This window comes from Pelmatolapia mariae, linkage group LG4 (genome assembly GCF_036321145.2).
Source record: "Pelmatolapia mariae isolate MD_Pm_ZW linkage group LG4, Pm_UMD_F_2, whole genome shotgun sequence".
Taxonomy (NCBI): Eukaryota; Metazoa; Chordata; class Actinopteri; order Cichliformes; family Cichlidae; genus Pelmatolapia; species Pelmatolapia mariae.
The window spans coordinates 6,169,811-6,179,650 of NC_086230.1; positions in this window are offsets into that span (position 1 = coordinate 6,169,811).

Genomic DNA, 9,840 nt, shown 5'->3' on the forward strand with positions numbered 1-9,840 from the left:
GCAGTGGGCAAACCTCCACCCGCCCCACTCCTGCTAAACAGGTGAAAATACATTTAAGAGCAACAGGACTCAGAGCTGCTGAGTCTTTGATTTTATTTATTTTCTGATGTGTTTTACTTGCATCTATTTGAGAGTGTGTGTAAACAGAAAAAATATTTTATTTTATATGCTGGAATATGCAGAAAATAGGTTTAAATGTTAAACAATTTTTTCAAGTCAAAGACAGTTGCATTTAATTTAATTTTTGCTTGATGCAATGTGCATAAAGTTAAAAGATTAAAACTAATAAAACCATTTTTAAAAGAGACTTTTTCATTGGATTCAATTTTATATGATGGATTATGCAGAAAAAAATAGATTTGGGCTGAAAGGTCTATTGTTTTATTACATATTCGGGTTGCATATCATGTTTTTAAAAAGTAACTAAGTAGTAAGTAATTAATTACTTTTGAAAATATGTAACAGTACAGTACTGTACAAGTAGTACAGTATATATCACAGAATTCAGGTCCTTTATAAACACAGACATACAGAGAAAAGTGCTGAACTGAAACAATGTCAGCTTTTGTTCTTTTATTATGTATATTTTAGTAATAACTACATTTCATTATCTGTATCTTTACCACACATTTGCCACACAGGTGTAGATACTGTAGGTGCAGTGAATGCTTAAATTGTACTGATTAGAATATACTGGACATTCAATGCTAAGATACAGCGCACTGTGTTAGAGGCTGGAATTTGATTAATTCATCATATATACTTATACAGTCAGGTCCATAAATATTGGGACATCGACACAATTCTAACATTTTTGGCTCTATACACAACCACAATGGATTCCAAATGAAACGAACAAGACATGCTTTAACTGCAGACTGTCAGCTTTTATTTGAGGGTATTTACATCCAAATCAGGTGAACAGTATAGGAATCATGACAGTTTGTATATGTGCCTCCCACTTCTTGAGGGACCAAAAGTAATGGGACAATTGGCTTCTCAGCTGTTCCATGGCCAGGTGTGTGTTATTCCCTCATTACCCCAATTACAATGAACAAATAAAAGGTCCAGAGTTCATTTCAAGTGTGCTGTTTGCTTTTTGAACCTGTTGCTGTCAACTGCCAGGATGAGATCCAAAGAGCTGTCACTACCAGTGAAGCAAGCCATCATTAGGCTGAAAAAACAAAACAAACCCATCAGAGAGATTGCAAAAACATCAGGCGTGGCCAAAACAACTGTTTAGAACATTCCCAAAAAGAAGGAACGCACTGGTGAGCTCAGCAACACCAAAAGACTAGGAAGACCACGGGACACAACTGTGGTGGATGACCAAAGAATCCTTTCCCTGGTGAAGAAAACACCCTTCACAACAGTTGGCCAGATCAAGAACACTCTCTAGGAGGCAGGTGTATGTGCGTCAGAGTCAACAATCAAGAGAAGACTCCACCAGTGTGAATACAGAGGGTTCACCACAAGATGTAAACCTTTGGTGAGCCCCAAAAACAGGCAGGCCAGATTAGAGTTTGCCAAACGACATCTGAAAAAGCCGTCGCAGTTCTGGAACAACATCCTATGGACAGATGAGACCAACATCAACTTGTACCAGAGTGATGGGAAGAGAAGAGTATGGAGAAGGAAATGAACTGCTCATGATCCTAAGCATACCACCTCATCAGTGAAGCATTGGGGTGGAAGTGTCATGGCGTGGGCATGTATGGCTGCCAGTGGAACTTGTTCTCTTGTATTTATTGATGATGTGACTGCTGACAAAAGCAGCACAATGAATTCTGAAGTGTTTCGGGCAATATTATCTGCTCATATTCAGACAAATGCTTCAAAACTCATTGGACGGCGCTTCACAGTGCAGGTGGACAACGACCCAAAGCATACTGCAAAAGCAACCAAAGAGTTTTTGAAGGGAAAGAAGTGGACTGTTTTGCAATGGCCAAGTCAATCACCTGACCTGAATCCGATTGAGCATGTATTTCACTTGCTGAAGACAAAACTGAAGGGAAAATACCCCAAGAACAAGCAGGAACTGAAGACTGTTGCAGTAGAGGCCTGGCAGAGCATCACCAGGGATGAAATGAATGAATGTGTGCACTCACATATTAAATTTAATGAACTGAAATCAATCATCTCCAGTTTTAGCAGAGAGCAGTGATATAAGGAACTGACAGCTGTTATTTTAATCACCCTGTCTCAGTTCTTTTAACTCTAAGTATCAGAAAGTAATGGTAAATGGCCTGTATTTGTATAGCGCTTTACTTAGTTCCTAAGGACCCCAAAGCGCTTTACACTACATACAGTCATTCACCCATTCACACACACTGGTGATGGCAAGCTACATTGTAGCCACTGACAGAAGCGAGGCTACCGGACACTGGCGCCACCAGGCACTCTGACCACCAGTAGGCAACGGGTGAAGTGTCTTGCCCAAGGACACAACGACTGAGACTGTCGGAGCCGGGGCTCGAACCGGCAACCTTCCAATTACAAGACGAACTGCCAACTCTTGAGCCACGATTGCCCCACGAGCGTAACGCGCTAACATCTGGACTGAGTGTTTACAGACATCAGGAGTTCAGAAATGAGATAGTTATTCCAATAGCTAACAGGAAAGGGAAAAGGATTTTCAAATGAGGAGTGGAATTGCCATTTTAAATATCAGAAATAAATCTTTGATTTTGAATCCATTTGCTTATTTCTCTCTTTTTTTTAATTCTGTTTGAAAAACGTTTTTGAAAATCTGTTTTTTAAATTTGGAATCCCAAAATGGTTTTTGAAATGAGGTCTTTATTGAGAGTTTAATTCTTTTTTTGTGAAATTCATTGTCGATTTGAAGTATTTATTGATGGATTAATAATTCAGTTTGAATAATAGATTTAAAATAGTGTTTTTGTTTAAAATTAAATTATTATATAATAAATGACTTTAGTAATGTTTGAATAAATGAAATTATTTAAAAAATGAATTCATTAATGAAAGTTTTCATCTTTGATTTGTGTTGTCGGCTTTGTGTTTACACCAAAATGCTAAGAGAAACGTGTGTGCTCATTTGGATAGGGTTTTGTGTTGTCGTGTGGGGCTGTAGCCTATAGGTTCACATGGTTAACTGATCATATTACAGAGTAACGTGAAACTAACGTAACGTACGGTTACTGTGTAACCTGGGTTCTCTTAGTGAGATATGCACTTCTTTTCAGCACTTCTGCAGTCTCTTTGTTGACTTAAAAGTTGCTTTTCACATTGTACAGTTCAGTGCATTCATCAGCAAGAGAAAAAAGTGTGTTTCCATTAAAAAAATTTTTTTTCCTGTTCACCACATTTCTTGACGGCTCTTGTGATCCATACCATTTTGCTTTCATTATTGAGGATGGCTTGGATATTTTTGTTAATATGTACAATCTGATTGTTAGATAAACTGATTGCATTCTGTACAACTACATTTAAATTACATGTTGTTGTTGTTGTTTTCTCTCTTACAGACAAAATGATATGCCGGTGCACTTTCACTGCCCTGTCTGTAACATGACAGTCATACAGTGTGGGGATATGGCAAGGCAATTATTGTCATGTCAGCATTCAGGACTGCTTCCCACTGAACTCTCCGAGGTGCCCCGCCTCTCTCCCGCTGCCCACTCCATGGAGCCCCATCTCTTTCTCGATGTCTTGTCTCCAGCATCTAAACCATTTTCTGAATCTTCGGTAGAACATTCATGTGCTCTACCCCCTGTGCTAAATGAAACTGGGGCTTGTGGAAAGTCCATGAAAATGAAATGCCCTCACGGTCAAGGTCAAGTTTATTTATTGTGAGATTATTATATCATCTTATGCCACGTTATACCCCTAATTAAAGATTGTGAAATTATTATGTAGTTTTAGTTTGCATTATTCTCCCGACTTAGAAGAACGGGATAACTATTACATTTATTAAACTGATTTGTATTACATTAGACTGCTGATTTATTGTGAATGAATGATATTGTTTTATGATGCATGATACTGCTGCGTTATAAGAAATACTGTTTTCAGAGAATCATGGCCTTATTTGTCTGATTAGAAAAGAACAGAACATACTGCACAGGAAGCCAAGGTCATAACTTAGGCTCACTGAGAGAGAGAAAGAATGTGGATGTTTAGGTTTTATGACTTTGGAGGGGGGCTGAAGCTATAAGAATGTGAGAAATGGTCAGACACGTCGAGATCTGCTGTTACCCTCTTCATGCACATCTCCCCATCCGGATGATTAATGCTCAAACGTGTTGTATGGAATAATGAGAATTGTATGGAATAAAGAGATTGTTGATTGAGCATTTATACACCGAGTGTTGTTCTTCCTTCAGCCCAAAGATCAAAGAATTGAGATTTCAACATTATATAGCACATTTCAAACAGCCAATGCTGCACAAAGTGCTTAACAATATAAAAATGGCATTAAAAAACAACAATGTAATACAATAATAACAATATAAAACAATAATAGGACAATAAAATGATTAAAACAATAACTAAAACTATTTAAAATAAGACCAGAATGCTTGGGTCATAGTGTGTTAAAAGCCAGGGCATAAAAATGTGTCTTTAGTAGTGATTTAAATTTAAATTTAAAGTGTTTGTGCAGATCTAATATTTAGGGGGAGACTATTCCAAAGTCTGGGACCTGCCACAGAGAAGGCTCTATCACCACGAGATTTGAGATAAGTCCGTGGGATGGACAGCATTAATTTTGAGCTAGACCTCATGGTTTTTCCTGGAGCATAAGCAGAGAGGAGCTCAGAAAGGTAAGGAGGGGCTCGGGCGTTAAGTGACTTAAAAACAAAAAGTAAAAGTTTAAATTGGATCCTGTAGGAGACAGGAAGCCAATGTAAAGAAGCTAAAACTGGGGTTATATGCTCTCTCCGTTTGGTACCAGTTAGCAGGTGAGCAGCTGCATTTTGGACCATCTGAAGACGATGGATGGTGGCCTGGTCTAGACCATAATACAATGAATTGCAGTAGTCCAATCTGCAAGTAAGGAAAAGGTGAATAACACGTTCAAAGACGTTAGCCGGGAGGTATGGCTTTACCTTGGCTAGCTGTCTTAACTGAAAGAAGCAGCACTGTGGTCTTAGTCTTCTTACAAAAAAAACTTCAAGGCTCACATGATGAGGAGGCATTCAAACAGATCAATAGATGTTTGCCTGGCCTGTCATCTGCAGTGTTTTTGTGTAGAGGGACTTCTTCCTCTTTGTTTTTCAGTTTGCAGAGGACATGGAGCTCTTTTTGAAAGCATGTGCTGACGAGCAGGGACTACGGGTCAATGCGATGTTTGACATTTAATGGACAGATGAAGGCCCTGGCTGTTTGTTTGTGTTTTTTATGTGTTGTTGGGTGGGTTTTTTTTCAGTGTACAGAATTCCGATTATTATAAAATGTCGTTCCCTTGTTTCAATGTCCATACTTCTAGTAAAAAATTTAAGTGTAAATGTAACAGCATTGTTTATACTTGTAACTTCAAAGTAAAAAGCTTACAGTTGCTATTAACATTAATGTATTACCCTGTAATCAATAATATTTTTATACATTTTACGCATTAACCCTCTGGGCTCTATCCTGGCCATTTGTGGCCACTTCACTTCTTTTTTTTTTTTGACTACTACACTGCAGTGGACCAAATGACACAGGTTTGATCTTAAGGATCTAATAGTTGTGTGTGTTTGTGCATGACATTGCAACGCAAATATGTATTTGCAAGATAGACTGGAATAAATTATGACACATCAAATATTATACAGGCTGCAGTGAATTTTTGTTGATACAGACTATTGAGCTTTGAGTTTCCCAGTCAAACTTAGCTTTGAAGCACATGCTAAAAACACTTTTACTCTTGTACATTACATAACAAGACACCATAGCCAAAATATTAACTCTTAAAAAAAAATAATTCAAAGCTGCAGCACACACATCAACAAACACTGTTAGTAAATGTGTCCTGGAGTTTATGCAGGTGCAGAAAGTGCTGCTGCTGTAATAAGCCTAACAGCTTCCAGATCACTTATTTTTCTGGAAAGATGGCAAGAAGGGCATTACTGCTCTTTTCTACAATCTCCCAGATCTTGGAATACAATTCCTTTGTCCCATGAAAACTACTTCACAGTACTAGGAGTCCACTAAAACCTACAAATGAAGAGTGATCCTTGAAGAAATACTCTAGTGACCTCAGCAATTGCAAGACAGCCTTGTCCCCGATGCTTATATGAAAAAAATAAATACATAGGAAGATTTATGAAACCATTAGGACTTTATCACCTTTTTATCTGAAAAGTTACTGGTAACATATATAGCCTAACTGGCATTTAAAGAGTAAAAAAAAGAAATGTAGATAAAATTTTGGTTTTGATGAAAAGGACTGGTGCTAATTTTAAGAGTCGAGTCGGTAAAAGTAGATAAATGTTTTAATAAATATAGATTTTACAGCATTTTGCGAACATACATAAAAGGTGGCCATTTTTGGCAACGAACAAGCTGAGAGAGAGTTTTATATTTTTTGCTCTCCTTGAACAAAAATAATAGTGCATAATAATCAATGTTGATATTAATCAATTAGATGTCCCAGACTCTACTATTAATAATACAGTGGTCCCTCGTTTATCGCTGGTGTTATGTCTCTAGAGTCATGGTGCCACGAAAATAACTTGGTCTTGAATGCCAAAAAGACCAAGGAGATCATTGTGGACTTCCGGAGGAAGGGTCACAGCAACCATCTGCCTCTCTTTATTGGCGGTGGGGAGGTGGAGAGGGTGAGCAGTTTTAAATTCTTGGGGGTAACGGTGACCGAGGACCTGTCCTGGGGCAACCATACTACCTTAGCTGCACGGAAGGCCCAACAGCGCCTCTACTACCTGAGGAGACTGCGGAGTGCACACATTCCCAGACCTCTGATGCTGAACTTTTATAATTGTGCCATTAGCAGCGTTCTGATGTATGGATTGTTAGTGTGGTTCCCCAGCTGCACCAAGGCCGATCAGCAAGCACTACAGCGGGTGGTGAAAGAAGCTGGCAGAATTATTGGAACAACTCTGCCAGAGATTAGTAATATCTTCCGCACTCGCTGTTTGAGGAGGGTGCACAGTATCCTGCGGGACCAATATCATCCTGCGCGCCACCTTTTCCATCTGCTGCCCTTAGGGAGAAGGTACAGGTCCATACAGGCCAGAACATCCAGATTGGCCAACAGCCTGTATCCACAGGCTGTGAGGCTTCTGAACTCTTTGTCCCCTCTCTCTCACGGACAATACCAACCCGTTCTCACTCCCAAATCGTAACATTTTACGCTAGGTGACAAATCGTCAACATATTACGTTAGGTGACAAATCGTCAACATATTACGTTTTCGGGCACCCAAGGCGTTCCTACGTCACGACATCGGAAAACTGCGGACACATGAGAACCGTTTGGACTCAATCTACACATCTTCGCTTTTTCCCTTAAAATCGCTTTAGAAAACACTATTTCACCTCATTAAAGTGCTGGTTAAGGTTAGGAATAAGGTTATGGTTAGGTTTAGCGATAAGGTTAGGTTTAGGCTTAGGTATACGGTTATGGTTAGGTTTAGGCATAAGGTTATGGTTAGGTTTAGGGATAAGGTTAGGTTTAGGCGTAGGGATACGGTTATGGTTAAGGTTAGGAATAAGGTTATGGTTAGGCATAAGGTTATGGTTAAGGTTAGGCATAAGGTTATGGTTAGGCTTAGTGATAAGGTTAAGTTTAGGGCTGCAGTACAGGGCTGGAAACCGCCGCGTACCATAACAACGTGGAAGGTCACCTTTCGCGTTCCTCAGGAACGCCGCAGGACGTGACAAAACGTCGGGATGTTACGCCTCGGGAGTGAGAACGGGCTCGACAATAACCATATCCAACTTCTAAATATTACTTGTCATGTTGTATGTTGTTGCTAAGGACTGTTTTATTGCACTGGAGTCATATTTACACTTATCATTATTTTATTCACGGGTGTATGGAAGCTCCAAACGCAATTTCATTGTTTTTCTGACAATGACAATAAATATTTGAATTGAATAAAAATACCCCGCGGTAGGTAAAATCCGCGAAGTGGCCAACTTTATTTTTTACAATTATTATAGATGTTTTAAGACTGTTGTCTTAATGTTTAAACACTCTTAAAGTTCAAACCTTCATAGAAACATAAGTCCAGCATTATAAAATGAAACCGTGCAAAACATTTTATTGGCATTGCTGTGTTTGTTGGGGAGGAAACTTACAAACATACAGTACCGCACTTCAGAGTTACACTGCTAGCGATCGAAGATTTATGTAAATTCGACAAACTCTGTACTGTACAGCAGCGGTCCCTAACCTTTTTTGCACCACGGACCAGTTTAATGTCAGACAATATTTTCACGGACCGGCCTTTAAGGTGTCGCGGATAAATACAACAAAATAAAATGATACAGACAAAGACAAAAACTGTGGTATTTTGTAAATATAATAATAAACGCGAATTCAGCTGTGTAATTGTGTAACTTTATTAGTAGTGTCCTCCTGAAATGCGCCAACAACATTGAGAGTAACATCCTCCTCTCTGCTTCTTGATACTCTCTGGTCGCTATGGTAACGAGTAAATAGTTCTTTCAAAATAAGACACACGACTACAACACGGGAAAAGACCCAGGGAAACAATAAAAACCCTGAAAACCATACATTTCACACCTGAGCCTCAACTCTTGCGGCCCGGTACCAAACGACTCACGGACCGGTACCGGTCCGTGGCCCGGGTGTTGGGGACTGCTGCTGTACAGGAGACACGGCAGATTGATTGATTGACAATGGTCTACAGCAATCAGAACGCACAACACAATGTGCTGTAAAAAAAAAAAAAAAAAAATCAGCGAAACAGCAAGTCCGCAAAAGGTGAACCGCGTTATAGCGAGGGACCACTGTACAATAATTTCCAGTAGCACTGCTGATATATGAAATGGTGAGGTTTGAGGTTGTCTTCAAACAAGTGCATTATACTAGAAAAAGGTGTTTGAAGGATTAAAAATGTAAAAAGTAATGACTATTTTATATTTATGAAAAAAACTTTATGCAGAAAAAGTAGCAAAGAAACAAAAACATAACACATGGACACTTTTGGCCATGAACAAGCTGAAGGGATGGTGATTCTTTTTAACAAACTAGAGTGTTAAAAAAATGCTTAGAACCAAATTTATTTATCAGCAGCATCAATAGTAACAAAAACACAATTTAGTTTTCGCTGTCAAAGTCGATTTAACTGAATTTACATGAATCCGATTACTGTGGAGGTCGCAATATGGCAGGCACAGCTGTTTTATACATGAGCTGTGGGGCGCGGCCAGGCAAGCCGGAGTGTCTTAAAGAAGTATCCATGTGCCACGACTGGGGGGGGGGGGTCGTACCCCGTACATATGGAATATGTAATGGTGTAGAGAGATATTCTAGAGAACAGGTAGTATAATGAATGTCTTTCTCCTGATAACATACTGCATGACTTTTAAGAAAAGTGTTCTGTGTCATATGTGTAACAACTTTTTTACTTTACTTTTTTTGAATAACAACCTCAACATTGATCACAACAATTAATCAATTCGTATCAATTCCCATTGGAACGATAGGCCACAGCAGATTCTCATCCCGACAGTTCCTCTTCAGCAACCTCAGGTAATACAGGTGCTGCTAAGCTACCTTAACTGTAGGTCTGGTGTTGGCAGACTGGGGTGGTCAGAAATAATGATCCTATAAAATCACGGACCTTCTCAATAGAGCCTCCATTGATGATCAGGGGAGGCTCTGCTCTGCTTGAAGTCTACGATGAAT